This window comes from Manis pentadactyla, chromosome 13, assembly GCF_030020395.1.
Source record: "Manis pentadactyla isolate mManPen7 chromosome 13, mManPen7.hap1, whole genome shotgun sequence".
In the NCBI taxonomy this organism is placed as follows: domain Eukaryota; kingdom Metazoa; phylum Chordata; class Mammalia; order Pholidota; family Manidae; genus Manis; species Manis pentadactyla.
The window spans coordinates 76,476,072-76,497,618 of NC_080031.1; the positions used below are offsets into that span (position 1 = coordinate 76,476,072).

Here is a 21,547-nt window from a genome sequence, read left to right on the forward strand (position 1 = left end):
AAATTTACAGATGGATTAGCTCACCCAATTTAGAAAAGAAATCTCCATGATAAATATTCAAAGAATCTAAAACTTCCAATGAAGAATCTGGTGGAGTGATTTTCCTACACTTACATCACTTTAAATGGCAGGGCAGGTTTTGAACTCAGCAGGTTGATTTTAATGGTGAGTCCACAACAATAAGAAAAACATGTTTCTGTTATTGTCCCATCACTGAGGAATTTACATCTTCGAGACTAGAGGATGGTGATGAAATATGCACACACCTCATTTCAGAAGCCAGAAGATCATGGGAGTGATTGCTATGCCTCAGAGAATGGAGATTCTAGGCTCTACTATTTGCTAACCAACACAGAATGTTTTCTACAATTTTATCTTCAAGATCCTAATTTATTCCATCAATTATGGTTTGGTGGGAGATTGGGACATGAGCAAACACTATCTCAAGAAAACAGTAGCACAGAGTAGGATTTAAAATCTATATGGAAAATATTTTGTTTATAAATATTAACATTCCTAATCTTTGGATTGTTTGTTTTTAGAATCATTGCATTCATCTCTTTTCCTACGTTTAGGAGAAAAAGTCAAACAAATAAATTTTCACAGACAGTGAGGTGGTTTCTATATCTTGGTTACTGTGAAAGAACAGAACATGAGATCTACCCACTTTCCAAATATTTAAGTGTACTTTATAACATTGCAAACTGTTCTTCTGTTGTGTTACCACAATAAAAAATAATTAGAAATCTTGTCTTTAAAGAAAAAAGGATTCCAAAGGGTACAATCAGGTATACATGTGCTTTAGTGCCAAGTAGCAAGATGATAAATGCAAAGTATAGCAGAAAAAAATTCTTAGGGCTCATAATAAAGGCTTTCTTCTATATGTAAAATATAATTTTAATAGTTAAAAAAATTATCTGACATAATGATACTGACTTGATAACTCCTATAGCACAATAAAAAATATGTTGAGTGAAATGTAGAGACAATTGTGTTCATATATGTGTATTTCGGTGAGCAAAACTTTATGGGAATTTTAAACCATAAAATTCTATTTAAAAATATGTATATGTATTATGGCACAGTATTAATGGTCCAATGTAGTGTACTGCTGATACAGAAGAGAATTTTTCAAGATAAATATGTCATAAAAATTATTAGATGTGGTTAAAGTAACATCAGTATGATCAGGAGACATTTTATTTGCCCCACTACATCAACCTTCAGATTTTAACTTCCTAAAAATGCAACTTTTGCTTTTTACACTAACATAATATAACATTGACTTTTTTTCATGGTTTATAGCTATTCAAAGTATTTTAAAAAATATTATGACTAGCGAACACACAGAATTTATCAATTTAAGAAAACTATTTGGATGAAAGAATTGAGATCAATATTTAAAAATATATTTCCTGATTCTATAAGACAAATATTACAATTCATATTGTCATTTTACTATAAATGTTTCAAGGTTTCTACATTGCTTTTATGAAAAGGGTATTGCATGGCTGTCTTTCTGCTTGCACTACCGAAGCAAATTCAGCAATTTGAAAAAAATAGCAGTAGAGTTTTGGCAGCAATCAGAACAACATCATGTCAAAGAGAACATTTCTTTTTCTTAAAGATATTATGGCTAATTCTGCCTTTAGCAAAAATAGGGTTATACCCTCTTAAATGTATATTAACTTTGAAGGGGACTGGACATGCCAAAGGTATATTACATGTGATTACAGAAGTATCCAAATTATAAAAGTACTATTACGTAGCTCCATTATTTTCTACCCAAGTAAAAACATGGATTATATTGTCCCAGATATACTCACAGCCTGTACTCTCTTTGGTTATTTTTCAGGAATGGAATGTTATTAAATTCTCTTTAAGCTTTCCTTTCAGAAGGTTACAATATTAAAGGACACTACATTCAATTGGACCATAAGGAGAAGAAACAAACCCTGTCTTCACTGCTATGTCATTGACTTTCCCCGACCATCTATGTTATAGATAAACACGAATTCCCCCCACCCTTTTTTTTTCAGAGCTTTCTTTCCTTGTGAGCAGGATGTAAAGAAAGTCCCTGTCTGAGATCCCCCTTGTGGGAATTACTACTATGTGTTCAGCCAGGGGCCTTGGAGACTTGCCTTTTAACATGGGACATCCACAAAGTTTCCCTGAAGATTTTCCTCAGGTGAGAGTCATAATAGTCTCACATTAGCAATAAAGAAAGAACAAAGGAAGTGTGGGAAGCAGCAGAAATGTTTCTACAGGAACTGAAGAAATAGTCTCCTAATTGGCTTTATAATGCCACTGCCCATGGCATTCACCTGTCATCCATGTATACAGATTGCACCCTTCAATATTTCAGCCAGAACAAGCATACCCAGAAGATCACACTGCCTAGCCTACAAAGCACACACTGGAACAGTACTTAAAGCACTTCCTTTATAGTAACAGCACTACTAAACATGCAAAACAAAACAATACTGGTGTGACATTCTCTTCCTACCAAAAACCTCAACTCTCAATATTTACCAAGGCTATGTGGAAAACAACATTGCTCAACTGAGTAGATACCAAAGTTAAGTCATTTCACACACACACACGCACACACACACACCAATTGTTATAGCAACATAGTAAATATGTATAGAGGGTATGAAAAACATAATCTACAAGAAGAAAAGAAGGAAAAAATGGCAACGTATGTGTCTGAATAAGATAAATCTAGATTATTTCTACATATGAATGGCAAAAAGAGAACTTAGAATATAAGTGTGAGCTTGTTCACATTAAGTTCATGTTGCCAAAGAAAATATTTTCTTAAATACATGGTTTGTGAAAATAAGCCCATATGTAAATATTTTTAAAATAAATCCTTATAAATAAAATTCAGGCAGATCAAACATTTAAGCATTAAAGAAATAAACTGTAAATCAATTGTTATCAATGAGAAAGTGGGAAGTACCAGGAGGTATTTATTTGAAACTACGTACAGGTAGCTTGTTAAAGTAACATGGGATATTGGGGGCATGATTTAATATGAGCATGAAGAATGCTAATTATTTCGGGTTGTCAAATGCCCTGCCAAAAGTATTAATAGTGGTCCCACTAAGAATCACTATTTAAAGACAGTAGAAGATAATTTTTAAAATGAACTTTTTGAGCTATAACTGCATACTATAAGATACAGCCGTTATAAGGATAGAGTTTGTGTTTTGATAAATCTATACAAATGTAACCACAACTGCAATAAAAAGTAGAGCTCTCAGAAAGTGTCCTATTGACCCATGCATTCAAATATTTTCTCCACTTAGACACAAGAAATTGCTGCTTTCTGTTTCGTCACTGTAACTCTTGGTGGGGAAATATGTTCCCAGCCCTGAACAAATTACCTTTGAGGGCAAAATCAGTCAAAGGGAAAAATAAAGTGGGATAAACCTGTTGATTGCTTACAAGCAGTTGTTCTCTTCTGCTGACCAGTGTCTCTTCCAACTGAGCTGTAACTGACCCAACCCAACCTCTCCGGTAAAGATATGGCCTCACTCTTGTGATCATCTTTTTATATGGATATGGACTACATCTTTCCACAGACTGGAAATACCTATTGATATGGAGATGCACTAATGCCAGGACAGAGAGTCTGGAAATATTGAAATTTTACCCACAGCCCACCCCTCCAATAATATCACCTCACAATATACTCGATCCCCATCTTCCACAACGGCCCCTGTGTGAGAAAACTGGAGCACTGTAACCAGACTCATAACATGCAAAACAACAGCAATAAAATCATGAAAATCCTCAAGGTGGAGGATTCTGCTAGGTTCAAAGTCCTATGCAGATTAAGTCCATAGCTCACTCATTCTACAGGCACCGGTAACTAAAGAAGTTCAGAGCAGTCAACATGCAGCAGCTGCAGCCAATGGGCACATCCAGGTCACGGGGAATGCAGAAAAAAATAACCTTAAGGGCAATAAGATACATGTTTTAATGACACCAGCATAGGCGAATCTTGTCCATCTGATAGGATGTATGCAAGAGTGTGGTCCTGCAATAGGACACTGGCAGGAATGGGATCTCATCCTGGTCTGGTACACCAGACTTCCACCCCCTCCCTGTGGGAGTTACAGATGGGTCATTATATAGGGCTACAGGAGGCACATGCCCTGGTCATAAAGATAAAACAAAACTTCCTGGTAAGAAGCTCTTACTCCGCAGACACTTTGGGTATACTACCATGAACTTTGGGGTCCACCCTCCTGTTACTCCTGGTACATTCACAAGGCCAGCTTCCAGGGCTTTTCCCCAAGGTGCCAGAAGGGCCAGCCACCACTGGTCTGTGTGTTGGAATGTGCAGGGCCACGTCCACTCAACAGAGTCTCCACGGTTTAAAGCAGTTGGGGCTGGCAGCAGGATGTTGCTCTGCTGGTCATATCCTGGCTTCAGTAATTCCTCTTTGGTTTGCACATACATGTGTAGGAGAGGCATCACTGTGTGTTAGCATATCCACAGGGTTCAAGGCTCTTTTCTGGGGCTTCTCATTCAAATGTCATTCCATCATCCATAAGTGAACGGACCAGCCCTGTAGACTATTACTGTCCAACTTCAGGCCATGATTTCAACAAAAAAAATGTACCTCTCTATCACTCCTGCCCAAGTAGAGTTATATGGTACGTGAAACTTCCATTTTATTCCTAATTGCTATACCCATTCTTGTAATGCATGTCAAATAAAGTGGATACCTTGATCACTCTCAATCACCTGTGGCCGGCCAAAGGCTGCAAAGGGATTCTCTGGAACCCTCTTGCTGGTTTGTTGTTCTGTACGACATGCAGGAAAAGCAACCAGGAGTCCAGTAGCTGTGTCCCTACAAGTCATGGCATACCGATATCCTTCTTGTATGTGCAGAGGTCCAGTATAGTCTGTCTATCACCTGACAAGGGGTATTGGCCCTCTTGCTATTGTCCCATGTTGCTGCAGGACTCAGTGTTAGTCCCTCTTAGAGCACACAAGGAACTCCTTCCAGGCTCTGCTGACTTCTTGAAAGGTCAACGTTAAGCGCCACCGACAGGCCACACCCACCTTGTCTTTTGCCCCATGTGCAACAAATGCTGATGTAAGGATTGGGCTCCATCAGAGGCAGGCCTTCCTTCTAGCCAGTGCTCCTGCACCAATGTGATTGCTGCATCATTCTCTGGGGATGCCAAGGGCAAACGGCCAGTCACATAATATACAGTAGCAGTCTTAGTCTGACCAGAGGCCCATAGGGTTTTGCCACAGCCCTTGCCCCAAAAAGGGCCACTGACCAACCATCCATTGTCACGCTACCATGACAGTAGCCATAGGGTCAAGCCCCAGTAGATGATGCAGATGTCAGTGCAGACAACTATAGGGGAAGGTTGCTGGGTGATCTTGAGCCATACTGCCTGCAACTCAGCCCACTGACTGCTCTTCCCCTCTTGATCCTCCATCCATATTGTCTCAGTCTTAGGATGGAAAGCCACACCCCTCCACTTTGGGGACTGCCCACAACTGGAGCTGTCTGTATATTAAGTATCTTCAGATATAGGGGCTTTTCCCTCCTGGTAAGCACTCTTGGCTACCAATGGCTCAAAAGCAAGTTCTTCCTGCTTTTCCACTGGTAAATGTCACTGGCCCAAGTAAGCATTGGAGTTCTCCACTTAAGGGGCTATTGGAAAGCATGTTAATCTACTGTGAATATGTGTTCCATTTGGCTAGTATAGGCATCTGTGCCACACTACTCCATGGCCTTTGGGTCCAGTCTTGCACCCACCCTGTAATGGGATTGGTGGTTTTTACCCAGGTCAGAGCTGTTCTGGTGATGGGCTCCATGGTCAAAAATGTGTGGTACCCAGCATCCGGTTGCTTCACTGTCAAAGAATACTGGACCTCTGCTCCTTTTCATAGTTGTGCCCAGAATACAAAAGGTTGGCAGATTAGTTCAAGTTACTGCCAAAGGTCCCATCCATAACCATCTTCATTTACATGAACATCTAGCTCATAGGGCCTGATGAGTCTATTACACTCAAGGCATTTATGGCAATACCCAATCATCATCCTGTGGTGGTGAGGGTCCAGGCAGAGCCCTAGTACTGTCCCCCAGGAAGTCATGCAGGTACACAGGCTGAGCAAGAAACTGCCTCTCTCTTCCATGTCCTGGACCGCAGTGGGTGGAAATGTTGTTCTGGCTTAGTTGTTCCCACAGTTATGACATCATCTTATTGGGTTAACAATCAACTTTTCTTTCACTACCCCAGCCTTTATCAAATTAACCCACACTTGAGTCCTTGAGATTTTCACAGGGCCCTTTGCACCTCTCATTTCTGTTGTAGCCTGTACTTCCTTCCATTATCTTATTATTTCAACCTCCCCCATATCTGCTAAAGTATGAGTAGCCTCATTTATGGTTTGCTTTACGTGGAGGACAAGAATAGTCACTATAGACCCAAGGAGAGATGGGGGAGCTATATGGAGCACCGTATTTCTCATTCCTACAGTGAACACCTCTTCTTTAGAGCGCTGAGTGTCCATATTATAGATGATATTTTTCATGCCCATCTCCCATACCACCTGCTGTAGCTGTGCATACATTTTCCAGCTAGTGGGTGAGTAAGGTTAATCTCCCTGATTAGGTCAAAGTGCCCGGATGGCTACTGCCAGTCAATCCAGAAGTGCCTGATTCCCTGAGGTGTGATGGGCCCTTTACAACTGCTGCCAGAAGGAATGATGAATTGTCAGGGAATCCAGTCTACTCATCTCAGTACCTGACATAACAGTGTTTTCCACCTGCATATCCCAGAGATGTAAAAGCCATGTAGGCAGAGATTCCAATGGCTTCTGCCTATACCAGACTCTCATGACCACCAACTCATTCTTGGTATAGGGACGGAGCATGGAGTGCTCCACAACCTGGGGAGGAGGCAGCTCCTCCCTCAGAAGAGCCCACAGTTTTAGTATTTTTATTTTTTTCAATTACAACCCACAGAACTTTAATATGGGAGAGGTTGGTGCCTTGGGTAGTGACCTTGGCAACAGAGCACCCCCTCATCCCACCTCCTCTTCCCCTCCTGATTACTCCTCTGCCATCTCCAGGGGTGAAGCTACCACTCTTCCCTCTAAATGTTCAGATTCTTTCCAATTTAGAGTTATTAAGGGTAAAACTACAATGAACCTTACACATACAAATCCTTGTGTGAAGATATGCTTGCTTATGCTTGAATAAATAGCTGAGATGATAATTTGTATGTATAGTGTTAAGTATTAAACTTAGTAAGAAATTATTAACGAAATAGCCAGATTTGTTGGAACACTTCACATCCCAGTGAGGAGTGACAAGTGCCCCACTGTCCTTATCCACACCAACACTTAATACTTTTCTCTTTAATTTAAGCTATTCTGGTGGGTATGTAATGTACTTCATGTCTCAGTTTGTGCTTTTAATACAAATAATGACAGTGAGCATGTTTTCATGTGTTCACTGGCCAATCTTATGAAACTTTTTGTAAAATGTTCAAATGCTGGCATTTTAAATTGGATAGTTTATCCTCATATACTAATTTTTTACTATACATGTGTATGTATTTTTATCCCAATTTTTTACTTGATTTTCCCTAGCCTTAGAAATGTTTTCTAAATACTAAGAAGTTAAATATCACTTGGATTTATCTCTATTATCATTTGTATCTTTAATACTTCATCGTTTATTATTTATGACAAGTGTCTTATAAGACGTCTTATATTTTTCCAATTTTTTTGAAGACAGTTTTCTCTATTTTCTTCTATAAAATGTAGTTTTACATCTTATATTTAGGTCTATCATCTTTTTCTAGTGAATTTCTGTTTGGCCTGAAATAACATATGAGATTCTATGTTTTTCCTATACTGGTTTTCTACACCACTTTATAATCCTTTCCTTATTAAATTTTCATAGCCCATTAGAGAAAAGCTCAGTGTAAGTCTATGTAACTATTTCTAAAGTCTTATTTGACTCATTTGTTTATATTTATGCTGATAACAGTCCTGATTTACATACCTGTATAGTCATTCTGAAATCAGGTGGTAAAATTGGACAGTATGCTTTCCTATTTCCAAATTTGTTGATTTGCTATACATTTTGGACTCCATGTGCATTTCAGAAAGAGTTAATCAACTTACACACACACACACACGCACACACACACAACCTTCTGAAAACTTATATGTGGAATCTAAAAACAAAACAAAATGAATAAAACCGCAGTAGACTCATAGACACAGATATGACTTGTGGTTACCATGGGGAGGTGTTGAAGTAGGCAGTTGAAATATGTGAAGGGGATAAAGAGGCAGAAAATCTCAATTATAGTATAAATTAGTTACAAGGATGAAAGTACAACCTAGAGAATGTAGTCAATATCTCTTTAATATGTTTCTATGCTGACAGACAGTAACTGCACTATTTGTAGTACACATTTAGTAATGTATATAATAGTTGAATCACTATATTGAATGTTGAAATAAATATAATATATCTACTATAATAAATATATATAAAAAGAAAAAAGATGTCTCATCAATTAAACATTCATAGTGAAAATGTTTCCTTAAACATCACTAACACCATAGATAATATCAGCTGAACTGTAATTCTAAATTTGAAATATAAATTACTAAATATTTTAGAAGAAAACACATGCAAGCATAGGTATATGGAACACATATCTGTTTGATGTAACATTCACATTTGACCTTTTTGCTACCAGCTTAAAACTCTTTGGTGGGTTTTCATTTTTTGTTATATAGAATATTATGAGGAATATAGATAGACAGTACTTATCCACTATCTATCCTGGATCATCTGTTTCATACTCATCAATCTTTGCCCCTTTGCAATCTCATCACTGGGATATGAGACCCTTAATGTTTGTATAACTATGATGGACACTTTATTTCTCGATATTACAGGTATTTTGCGGTGGGGTAGTGAGGGTTGCAGAGTGGTCATGACACCATGAAGATCAAGTTTTAGGCATGTGTTGTCAGGATTCAGCCAATACTATTAAGCACAATTTATTCCTGTGGCACATATATGTGCACAAATGTGAAACAAGGACATTTGGTACAACCCAACCAGCATTATTGGAGTAAGAAGTGCCTTATCCTCATATGTATTAAAGCCATAGATCAAGGGAAAAAATTTACATGATCAAATTCTTAGACATTGAAAGTATATGACATATTTAACACCTATTGCTGACCACTGTCCTTCTTTACCCCAAGTAAACACACATACACAACACAGATGCACACACAAACCAAAGGAAAATGGAAATTAGAGAAATATATACATATACAGAGAGAGAAAATAGAAAAAAAGAGAGATAAAATAGAAAATAATATATAGATACATTATATAAAATAATATATATACAAAATAAATAGGAAATAAAATTTATATATGTAAAATAAATTAATTATATACATTATTTTATATATGTATATAAAAACACATTCCAACATCTTAAAAACATGAAATTGAAAATAAACAAATTGAAAATGAAAACATGGTAAAATTGAAAGTAAATGAAACAGGATGCCCACTACACCTGTTTTTTTATATGTATTGGAGTTTATTACCAATACAATTCATCTAAAAGATACAGAGAGTGAAAACTGGAAATTAATTGGTAAATATATTTCTATTTGCAATGATTTGACTTTATACTTAGAATATCCAAACAAATCTTCCTAAATACATTCAGAACTAATACGAAATAAGTGTAATTATTCCCTTTTGAATAATGTTGTTACACAATATTTAATCATATCCAATAGAATAAATTTTAGAATAAACATATTTGAGATTTATTTGACATTTTAGGATTAGTCAGGTTTGTAGAAATCCTAGGAAATAGAAATTTTTTTTTCTACAGCATCTACAATATTTATGATACTCACCTTTATGTACTTTAAAAATTGTATGGTAACAGTTGTGTTAAGATATTATAATTCATAAATTATTATACACAAATAAAATAATTTACTGAAGAAACTATAAGCCTTACAGTCACAAAAAGCAGATGAAAATGGGACCATTTAATTAAATTGTTGACTCATTTATATGTTCACCTGAAAAGTCCCCACACCTTGAAATATATCATATAAACAATTTCTTTTGGATGGTTTTCCTAAGAACTCCTGTCAAATTACTATTCCTTAGACTATAGATAAAAGGGTTTAACAAGGGAGTGATCACAGTGTACATTACAGCTGCTGCTCTGTCTGTTTCAGCTGTGTGGAAGGTGGAGGGACGTAAATAAACACCAATTATTGTACCAAAAAACAAGAGGACCACACAGATGTGAGAAGAACACGTGGAGAATGCTTTAATCTTCCCTGTGGTTGATGGTATTCTGACCATAGCACAACCAATGAGTATGTAAGAAACTAAAATACAGGTAAAGCTCACCACCACTACAATTCCCCCCTTAATAAAAATAAATAACTCATTGATGTAGGTATCTGAACAGAACAACTTTAGCAATGGATGAATATCACAGTAGAACTGAGGAATTTTGTTATCCTTACAGAAGGGTAATTGCACCAATAAGATGGTGTGTATCTGTGCTCTCAAGACGGCAAAGATCCAGGAGCTGGCCAGCAGATAGGCACAAAATTTGGGAGTCATGATGGATAAGTAGGACAAAGGGAGGCAGACAGCAACAAAACGGTCACAGGACATGATAGGGAGAAGCAATGTTTCCAACCCTGAAAAGCAGATAAACAGGTACATTTGCATCATGCAGCTATTGAAAGAGATGGTGGAATTTCCTGTCTGGATATCTACAAGGATTTTGGGAACTGTAGTGGAAAACAAACAGAGATCAATCAAGGACAAATTGCTAAGGAAGAAATACATGGGGGAGTGAAAACAAGCATTTGAGATGATTGTTAGGATGATCAGCAGGTTTCCAACCATGGTGGTGAGATAAATGAAGAGGAGCAGGGAAAACAGGAGCGGCTGTTTAGCTGGGTCATCAGAAAACCCCTTGAGAAGGAACTCCACAACACTGCTCTGGTTTAGCCTCTTCCAAATTTCCATCACCTGCATGTAGATCTTGTGGTTTACAGAAGCATGAAGCTCAGAAACCAGATTTAATCAGGCCATCAATCCATGTTGGATTTTTTTCTGTGAAAATATAATAAATACAATTTATTTGTGGTATGGTGTAATCATATTGGTTCAATTGATTTATCACCATTAAATTAGTTCAAGAATAATTAAATTCTATATTAAAACAAAGACATTTTATCACACCCAAACTAAGCTATTCATACATTCTCTAATTCATTTTCATTCAATTCCCCTGGAAATCATATTATCTGTTTACCAATGAATAAACTGAGATTCATAAGGTGCTAAGTCTTTCCCATGATTTATCATATACTTAAAAGTAAGTGAAACTAATATTTCAACACAGATTTTCTGACTGTTCTTTTGCAATCGCATAAGGTGCAATTTCACCATGAAAATGATGAAAATGCCAAATGTAAAATTATTGAAACACTCTTGTTTTTTTACTATCAAGAGTAGTAGTTATAATCTATATTCCTCTTTGTTTCGGCTTTACAACCTCCCTAAGACTCATTCCAGCTTATTTTAGGTGTGTGTCCCAGAGCCCTTAATCTTTGTCAGAACAATTAAGCTGCAGCAATTCAATTGATCCTTAATTTATGTATTTTTAAATTAACTTGCAAGGCCCTTGAATAATAGAGTCTATGTCATGTTTACTCTTATATCACATCTTCTAATAGTTCAGACTTAGATAATGGAATTATTGCATGAATGAAAAATTATCAAAACAAAATAATACATTTCAGGAGATTTTGGCTAATATAGCATCTGGCAAGATAGGGAGTGGCTCACCTATTTCATAACATAAAGCCTATGTGTTCCCACTTGCTTAAAATAAGGAATAAATGATTTTTAATAATTAATTGAAGCAAGTCACAATTTTTCATTGCCTCTATTTGTGAGATTACACTCATATCAGAGAATTGTTGAACAGCAAATAAATGATTTGAAATACATGAATCAAAATTATGTAATTCTAAGTGAATGAACCTGGACAGCAAAGGATTCAAAGCTTATTAGCTCTGTAGCTCTGAAATGAAAATTTGTTATTAAAAGTTTTCTGGTTTATAGAATATTGAAAACAATTGCTTTACTTAAAAAAAACCTTTATCTCTTTGAATTAATAATAAAACAAATATAATGAATATACAACTAGTCTAATGTGTTTGGAGAATAATAGCTGAATTGAATGAAATGGAGATGACATTTCCAGTAGCAGACTATGACAATGATTGCATAGAGGGAATATTATGATAGACATTCCTTCCTCTGTGTTATTTGTGTTATCTGTGCCTATCTTGTTGAAGGCTTAAACTCATCTTGAAGTTCAATGTGAGTTTTCCTTTTAGAGTCAGGCTAATGCTCCTGAAGTGGATAGAAGTTAAATTTTCAATTAATATGAATTCCAAGAGACAATGAGGTGTATGGGTTTTTTTAAGCATCATGTTACCAAAAAGTCTCTTATGGAAAACGAATGTAACCAGAACCTCAGCTTTTCTCATATCTCCCTGGGCATATCCCTTTATCTTAGATCAATATTATTTCACAGTGCTTCTCCAAGTAGAGCCAATTTTACAGATCTATTGAAACATACCTGGCTTCTAAAAGAGTTAAAGCCAAGAACTCATTATTGAATAGGTGACAAAATTAAGAAGCTAGAACCTAACTCTCATACATTAGAGATAAATAAAACTCTCAAATGTAGAATATTTAAAGAATATTAATTGGAAATTGTGCTCAAGGCATCCATGGAAATTATCATAATTTCTGAGTATGTGTGGCCCAAAACAATCATGTTCTCTTTAGTAACAAATGCTTGGATGGAATTGTTGTTCCTCAAATACCACATTCCACCCCAGGTGTAGACAAAATATTTATTGCAGCAGATCATGTGTATAACATCAACATCTAGAAAAGTCACACTAGAACCAAATCTTGTATGTGTTGGCTGCATAGTTGTGTTAAATGATATCAACATATTATTTGAAGTTTGAATTTGCCGCATTGACTGAATTTTTACTTTTTGGAAAATGTATAGTATCATCAGCATAAAATCAAAAACCAACTTATCTAATGCTATAAAGAACACAGAAATTCAGAAGTGTGTAATATGTATTTCTACAACATATATAATAGACAAACCCTTAGGCAGACATATCAGGAAAGAAAGAGAAGACAAAAATAAAGAAAAGATCAGAAATGTAATAGGACGTTACCAGTGACACAGGGGAACTGAAACAATTATAAGAAAATTACATTGGAAATGATATGCCAATAAATTTGACAAACTAAAAGACATGTATAAATTCCTAGAAACATACAATATTTCAAGACTTACCCAGGAATAAACTGGAAACCTGACAGACCAATTACTTCTAACAAGATTGAATTGGTAATAAAAAAATTTCCAATAAACAAAATTCCACAACCAGACAGCTTCATGGTTGAATTCTAGAAAACTTTTAAAGAGCTAATACTCTTTTGAAAGTATTCCACAAAAACGGAAGAGGAAGGAATAATTCTAAACTCATTCTAGGAGGTCAAACAACACAAATTTGAAAAAAGAAAACTACAAACCATAATTCTACATTAACTGAATTGTCATGGTTTGGATATTTTATAGTCTCATCAGCATAAAATCAAGAACTAGCTTATTTTATATTATAAGGAAGAGAAATTCAGAAATGTGTAATGACATATACTTTTAAATATTTCTAAAACAGCTTTGGAAGTAGAACTGTTAGAAGAGTTTTCACCCTAAAAGTCCTTGAAAAATATGAACTATGACTAAATAACATCAGATACTAAATAACATCAGTACCTGTAAGCCTTATTGTTTGGATGGACATTTGTATACTAAATATCTCAGAATAACATTCTTTGAGGGCAGGGACTACTACATCTATAAAACTAAAAGATGCCCATGTAGCCATTCTATGTATCATAGGCTGCCAGCAAAGGGGCTTTTGTAAAAAACTGAAAATAACTTACCTAAATTAATGTTTTTATTTGGGTATTTTTTCACTGCGGTCATTACTGTTCCTTCTCATGAACAAAGTTGGCTCAATTGATCCACCACTTTCATCTCCAGCAGCAATGATAAAGCATGTGCATGATGAATTCATGATTGGTCATAATGATTTAACCAAAGGATATAGGGTTGAAAGAGGTAAACAAGGAAGCATGAAGAACTTGAACGTGCTCTTAGGTGGCCTCCAAGATACAATCTATTCAGTTTCTCAGGAGAAAGGGATACTAAACAGATAGTCAACTGCAGGTGTGTACCACAGAGACATTTTCTCTGGAGACCAATAAAGATTTATAAAGTTATCCCTTCTTTTGGTAACACAGCAATCCAATGATGGCATTTTTTCATCACAGAGATTAGGAAGTTCTTACATTTCCCAGGAGTTTCTGTTAATACTCTCTAAAGTAAAATCTCAGGCATGAACTTATGGTAATATCACCTGACAGTCTGAACTCTACTGTATTTATTTGGTTCCCTTGTCAATAAACAAAAATCCTTCATCTAAAATGTTGTGTATAAAAAATTAAGTTGTGTTACTTTCTTTTTGTCTACCACATTGTATGACATAACTTATTTATCCAGGAGGTGTACACCTTTTATAGCACTTATTACTTTTCAAATGAAATTCTACAACCTTTATGCTTAAAAGCTCTTCAATACAGATGACACATGTTATTTAGATCAGGATTTCCAAGACTTGGTGGAAAAGTAGAAAACTTTTCCTTTACTAAGGTATGCAACTGTGTGAAGTAAAATGATAAATAATGCATCAAACAATAAAGATATAATTGAAAAGTACTGTATTGTGTGCTAGATATCTAAAACTTAGATTAACGTGAGTACCACCCTACCTTGTCTATCACCTCACTTAAACACTTAGTGAATATTGGCATCAGCAAGCATAATATCTTCAAATATTTTTATTTTGTCATTATTTCTATTTTCTCCTAAACATGGCTGTTAGTTGATAACACAGACATGAAAGCCTTAAGAGATTACTTATAATTTGTATCTGTTAAATTTTCCCATGTGTAATTTTAAGGGTGAATTTCTCACTGTTATTTTATAAGGTACCAATTATAAATGACTGTTGTGAACAGATATTAAAGCAGATAGAAGAATTGTATACAACATTAATGTTGTTTTACATGACTGTATTAATATATTTAGTATATTTTTCTAGTTTTATTGAGACATAATTGACGTACATCATTGAGTTTAAGGTGCAAAATGTGGTGATTTGATATATTTATATATTGCAAAATGATTACCACAATGATGTTAATTCATACATACATCACCTCACAAAATTACCTCATGTGCATGTGAGTCTCTGGTAATATATTTAAGATTTACAGTCTCAGCACCTTTCAACTGTATAACACAATATTGGTACCTCTAGGTAGGCAGCTTACAATAAATACCCAGAACTTATTCGTATTAAAATTGGAAGTTTGATCCCTTTGATCAACATCTGCTATATATTCCATAACTCCAGCTCCTGACAGCCACTATTCTCTCTGTTTCTAAGAACTTGGCTTACTTATATTCTCCTTTAAGTGATACTACACAGTATTCATCTTGACTATCTAATTCATTTCACTTAGAATAATGTCCTTAAGCTTCATCTATTTTGATGCAAATGGAAGGATCTCCCATATTGTATTACCTTTATTGATTCATCTTTCAATGGACACAGGGTGTTTTTATGTTTTGTTTTGACTTTTGTGACTAATAGTGAATGAACATAGGCATGGAGCTGTCTTTGAAAAAAGATTGTTAGGTCTTATGACTCCTCTGTCAAATATTAGTTACTTCATTGTACATGCATGAGTTTTATTTCTGGAATGTTGACTTGGTTCCATTGGTCTATGAGTCTGCTTTCATGCCAGTGCCGTATTGTTTTAATTACAATATGTCTGTAATGTAGTTTGAAATCACAAACTGTGAAGCCTCTAATTTTGTTCTTCTATTTAAGAATTTCTTTGGCTACTAGGGTATGTCTATGCTTTTATATGACTTTCAAAATTATTTTGTATTTCTGTGAAAAATGCCTTTACAATTTTGATAAAGACTGCATTTAATCTACAAACAGCTCTGGATAATTTTGTCATTATGACAATATTGATTTTTCCAATCCATAGATATGATACATATTTTCACTTATTTATATTTTATTCAATTTCCTTAATCAATGTTTTATAATTCAGAGCTCAGATCTTTTATCTCATTTGAATTTCTTATTGAATATATTACTGTTTTTGAATGTATTATATATGGGATTGTTTTATTTATTTTCATATAGTTCATTTTTCTGTTTAGAAACAACTGAATGTATGTTAATTGTATATCATGGAAATTTACTTTGTTATTGCTAACAGTTTTTTATGGAGTTCTAGGGATTTTCTATATAAAAGATCATGTCATTTGCAAACAAAGACAATTTAATTCTTCATTTCCAATTTGGATATATTACACATGTTTTATTTATTTGTCTAATTACTTTAGTTAAGATTTTCAGCATCACACTGAAAAGAACTGGAGGGAGTGGGCACACATGCCTTGTTCCTGATCTTGGAGGAAATTATTTGATCTTTTTATCATTGATTATAATGTAAGTTGTGTTATTTTCATGTATCTCCTTGAACAAGGACACATGAAACTGAGAAACAGAGAGAAAAATGGATCTCTAGGAATGAAAGAATGATAACAGTTGTATGATAACTCCAAATGAATCAATATTTGTGTAATAGGGATACCAGAAGGACAAGATAGAGACTTAGGGTTAGAAACACTCTTTGAGGAATTAACTGTTGAAAACTTCTGGGGAAGTTTTCTTTGGGGAAGAAAATAGACACTCAGGTCATGGAAGGCCACAGACCCTCTAATAAAGGAACCCCAGGAGGACACCACCAAGACATACAATAATTAAAATGGTGAAGATTAAGGATAAGGAGAGAGTATGGAAAGCACCCAGAGAGAGAACAAAGATTACTTATAATGGAAACCCCATGAAACTATCATCAGACTTCTCGGCAGAGACTTTATAGGCCAGAGGGGAGGGGCATGAATAATTTGATGTACTGAAACAGAAGGACCTCTGACCAATAATCACAACCCAGCAAGACTTATTTTCAAATTTTTAGTAGAGATTCAACATTTCCCAGGTAAATGAAGGCCTAAGGAATTTATAACGAGTAAACTGGTATTATAGAACATATTAAAAGGACTGCTGTAGACAGAAATGTTCCTTAGGCTGAAGAACTTTCACCAGTGAAAATAAATGTACATTAAAGGCAGTAAACCAATTAATTACCAAGCACATACAAAATTAAAACAAAATAAAGGTAGTAAAGTTAACTACATAAGATGGCTCAAAGTATATACAAAAAAATGCAGATTATGACATCTAATACATAAAGTGCGGAGGAGGAAAAAGAAGAGAAAAGCACTTTTAGATTGTGTTTGAAATAAAGCAATCATCAACTTAATATAGGCTGTTATGTACTTCAGAAACTATCCTTGAACCTTATGATAACCACAAACCTAAAGCCTGTAACAGACACACAAAAAAGTAAAAAAGGGATATCCAACCACACAACACTAAAGAAAACCATCAACAAGAGAGGAAGAAAGGAACAGAGAGGAACCACAAAACAAACAGAAAACATTTAATAAACTGGTGATAATATATACCTACCAATAATTACATTAAATATAAATCGACTGAATGCACCAATCAAAAGACATGAGTGGTGGAATAAATAAAGAAACAAGACCGATACATATGCTGCCTACAGGAGATTCTTTTCAGACCCAAAGACTTGCACAAATTAAAAGTGAAGGGATGGAAAAAGATGTTTCATATAAATAATAGGGAGAAGATGATTCTAGTCCATGCTTTCTCTACCATGGATGGAAGTTACACCCCACTATAAATTTCAAATTTATTTGTAGTTCAGGATGTCCCAAGGTAAACTCCATATAATAGTTGTTAGATATATAATAATATAATTTCTTGTTTATAGTATTTCATAAAGAATGGAGTATATCAGAGAGGAAGTTATTATAGGTAGAAAGGAACATTAATTTGATAATCACTGATATAAAGATGGTGGCACAATAAAATACCTAATTTCTGGTAACACATGCCTGACTGAATTTCTTTTATAAACAGAATTTTGGCAATAATCAAAACATATAACAAATACATAGCTCCAGTAGAACCAGTCAGTAAGAGCATAAGACAGCCAGCTAGGCAAAAGTAGCCAAGTTAATTCATTGAATAAATTTGTGAAGTGTGATTTGGAAACACTGTAATAAGGATTTGTGATCAACAGACTTGTAACATCCACAATTTATTCTTGATGACAATGTAATAGACAATCCAATGTATGGAGGTCCATCTATATTTCAAAGAAAAAGAGAAATAACCGTTATAGATATAATGCATATATAACTCCTCTCTAGGAATCTTACCCTCAGTCTTTATTTAAGGCAGGACACTGGCCCATAAACCTTGTCAGGGCTCCCGTGACCTCAGACTCCCGTGTTCTTCAGACTATAGATGAGGGGGTACAACACAGGGCTTAAGGTAGTACAAAATGCTGACACAACCTCGTCATGGTTAGCTGACCTATAGGATTTGGATCTCATGTAAGTAAAAATGCCTGCTCCTTAAAACAGTCCCACCACAGCCAAGTGTAAGAAGCAGGTGGCAAAAGCCTTTCTGTGGGCTTCTGTAGAACGCATCCGGAGAAGAGCAGCCAGGGTGAGACTATAGGAAATCTGGATGAGGGAACGTGGGACGAGGAGCATTAACACACAGCAGGTGTACACGTCAGCACAAGCCAACCGCACCAGAGTGAGCACGTCACCGAAGAAATGGTCAATCTCATGAGTCCTGCAAAACAGGAAACTCAGGGTGGCAGCAGCCTGCATGAGCCCATCAGCTGCTCCCAGGAACCAGGACCCCAAGTCATTAGCAGGCATAGTCGTCAGTTCATGTGGATGGGGTATCTCAGGGGGTAGCAAATAGCCAGTTCGCGGTCATAGGACATAGCTGCCAAGAGGAAGCCCTTGCCTCCCCCCAATTTGAGGAATAAGAAGATCTGTACCCCACAGCCAGTGAGGGAGATGGACTTTCTTCCTGTCATGTAGTGAGCAGCCATCTTGGGCACAGTAGTGCAGACCAGCACCCAGTCCCTGAGGGAGAGCTGGCTCAATAGGAGGTACATGGGCGTGTGCAGCTGGGGGTCCTGGTGATTCAGCAGGATCATGAGGGCGTTGACCATGAGGGAGGTGAAGGCAACTGTCAAGAGCCATCACAAAGAGAAACGGGTGGTCTCCTGAGTGCTTAAAGATTCCTAGGAGAATGATCTCTGAGGTGTTGTTCCCACTTTCCATGATTTTAACAGGACTGACACTGAAAACAGCGAAATAGATGATTTTCATCAGTCACAATGGTCCATTTCAATTACATTTTTCATGAAAATAACTGAAAATAACAAAACTTATTTCAAATACTTGAACTGCCATTTGCAAAATCTTTTAACTAGGGCATAAAATTAATTTCAGTATTTTCCTGTTTTCAAGGTTTGAATTTTAAGTACTTCTCAGTTTAGTTTAACTGACAATGAATGAGAATTCTTCATAAATCCAATTTGCTTTGTAAGTGTATCTTTATGCTCTATGATAGCAACACAAATGGACAAGATATTAATTACATAATTTATAAAATTTTTCTAGCCTTCTATCAAATATAGTAATATTCTTGGAAGCTAAATTAAATCGATGCATTTAACTGTGTAAAGCTATGTACTTGATAATGGAGTTATACCTATGTAACATTTCAAAACTTATTGAAACTAAAATCAGATAATTTTCCCTGATGTTGAGTAATCTTAGGAGGCATTCTTTCCTTTCCAAACAACATAGCTTATTTCCCCTGGTCTAGGGACTGACAGGCCTGAGTCTGCAGATGGAAACACAACTACTTGGAATTGGCAGTGCCTTCAGCTTAAATGTATCACGTTATACACTGAAAACAAGGGTGACCTTCTTTGAATGCTTTCCCCCAAAGCATGTCTGTACTGCTTAGTGTGCTCTCATTTACTGTATAAAGGCACTCATGTAATGACACTGTTTCTCCTCAAATTCACAGAAATATAGTATCTTCTGATAAAGAAGAAAAAAACACTCATTTGTTCCTCTCCCAACACAGAGATAAATTACTTTCCTCCTCGGTGCCAAGAGAACATACATATTTAAAGGCAATTTCATTTCTTATCTGCTGGTACTGGAACTATGTATTATTTTGAATAAATATGACCAGAGATGGGGATGGTAATTCAGTCTCAAGGATCTGATGTCATTCAATGAAGTGACATGGCAGCAGGAGACCCCATCCTCCGTGGTCATTCCTTCTCCCCACTGACACAGCCCTCCCATACTGGAAGGCCAATTAAGACAGACAAAGGCAGTGCCAAGCCTCACTCAGTCCCCAGCCCCACTGTGGGAGCATCATGGTTGTAGGGGTGGCATTCTGCTGGAGGGTTTTAGTTGGTTGACTCAGAGTTAGACGTCACAGAGCCCACTTCCTCTTTGCATTTTCCAAAACTTTTCTATCTGCAAAGTCCTATATTTGTAACTTGCACACTGAACACCTAGTAACTAATCCTCCTGACTCATTTTTTTGATTGGGAGACTCCTTATTTTCTATTATTCTGATCTCTCCTTGTTGAATGTTGACAAAACTTTAAACTTGTTTAAAAATTAATGCATAAAAAGTAAATGGCGCCTTTGTGTGTGCATGTGTGTGTTTGTGTGTGTGTGTGTGTGTGTAGTAAGAGAGCACTTGAGAAAGAGAAAGAACATTTTTAAGGTGGGGAGTCTGAATGCCACTTAGTGTTTAGTTTTTAAAAACAACAATAAAAGATAAGGCAAGTAAGTGTTAAAAAAAATCTGTAGTTTAGTCATTGTAGGGGGTTGTGTCATTTTCTTAAAATAATTTTTGCTATTATTGTGCCCATTTTTAAGTATTCTGTAGTACAGTGATATGCATATTTGTATTCTTTCTGCAACTGTCACCAGTATCCATTGCCAGGACTCTATACATATTCTCAAACTGAAAATACGTGCCCATTAAACAGTAGCCCTCTATACCCCCTGCCCCCAGGAACTGGAAGGCACCTTACTAGTATTCTGTCTCTTTAAATTTGACTATTATGGGAACATCAGATATGTGGAATTATACAAAATTTTCCCTTCGTTGACTGGCTTATTTCATTTAACATAACATCCTCAACCATCATCCATGCTACAAATGTGTCAGAATTTCATTCGTTCCTAAGGTGAATAATATATTCCTTTGTATGTAGAATGTT

General features: G+C 35.9%; 1 pseudogene; it reads right to left on the minus strand.

The window, feature by feature from the left end:
* Positions 1-18,643: 18,643 nt before the first annotated feature.
* Positions 18,644-19,580, minus strand: LOC118931423 (olfactory receptor 2T8-like; annotated as a pseudogene).
* Positions 19,581-21,547: the final 1,967 nt, after the last annotated feature.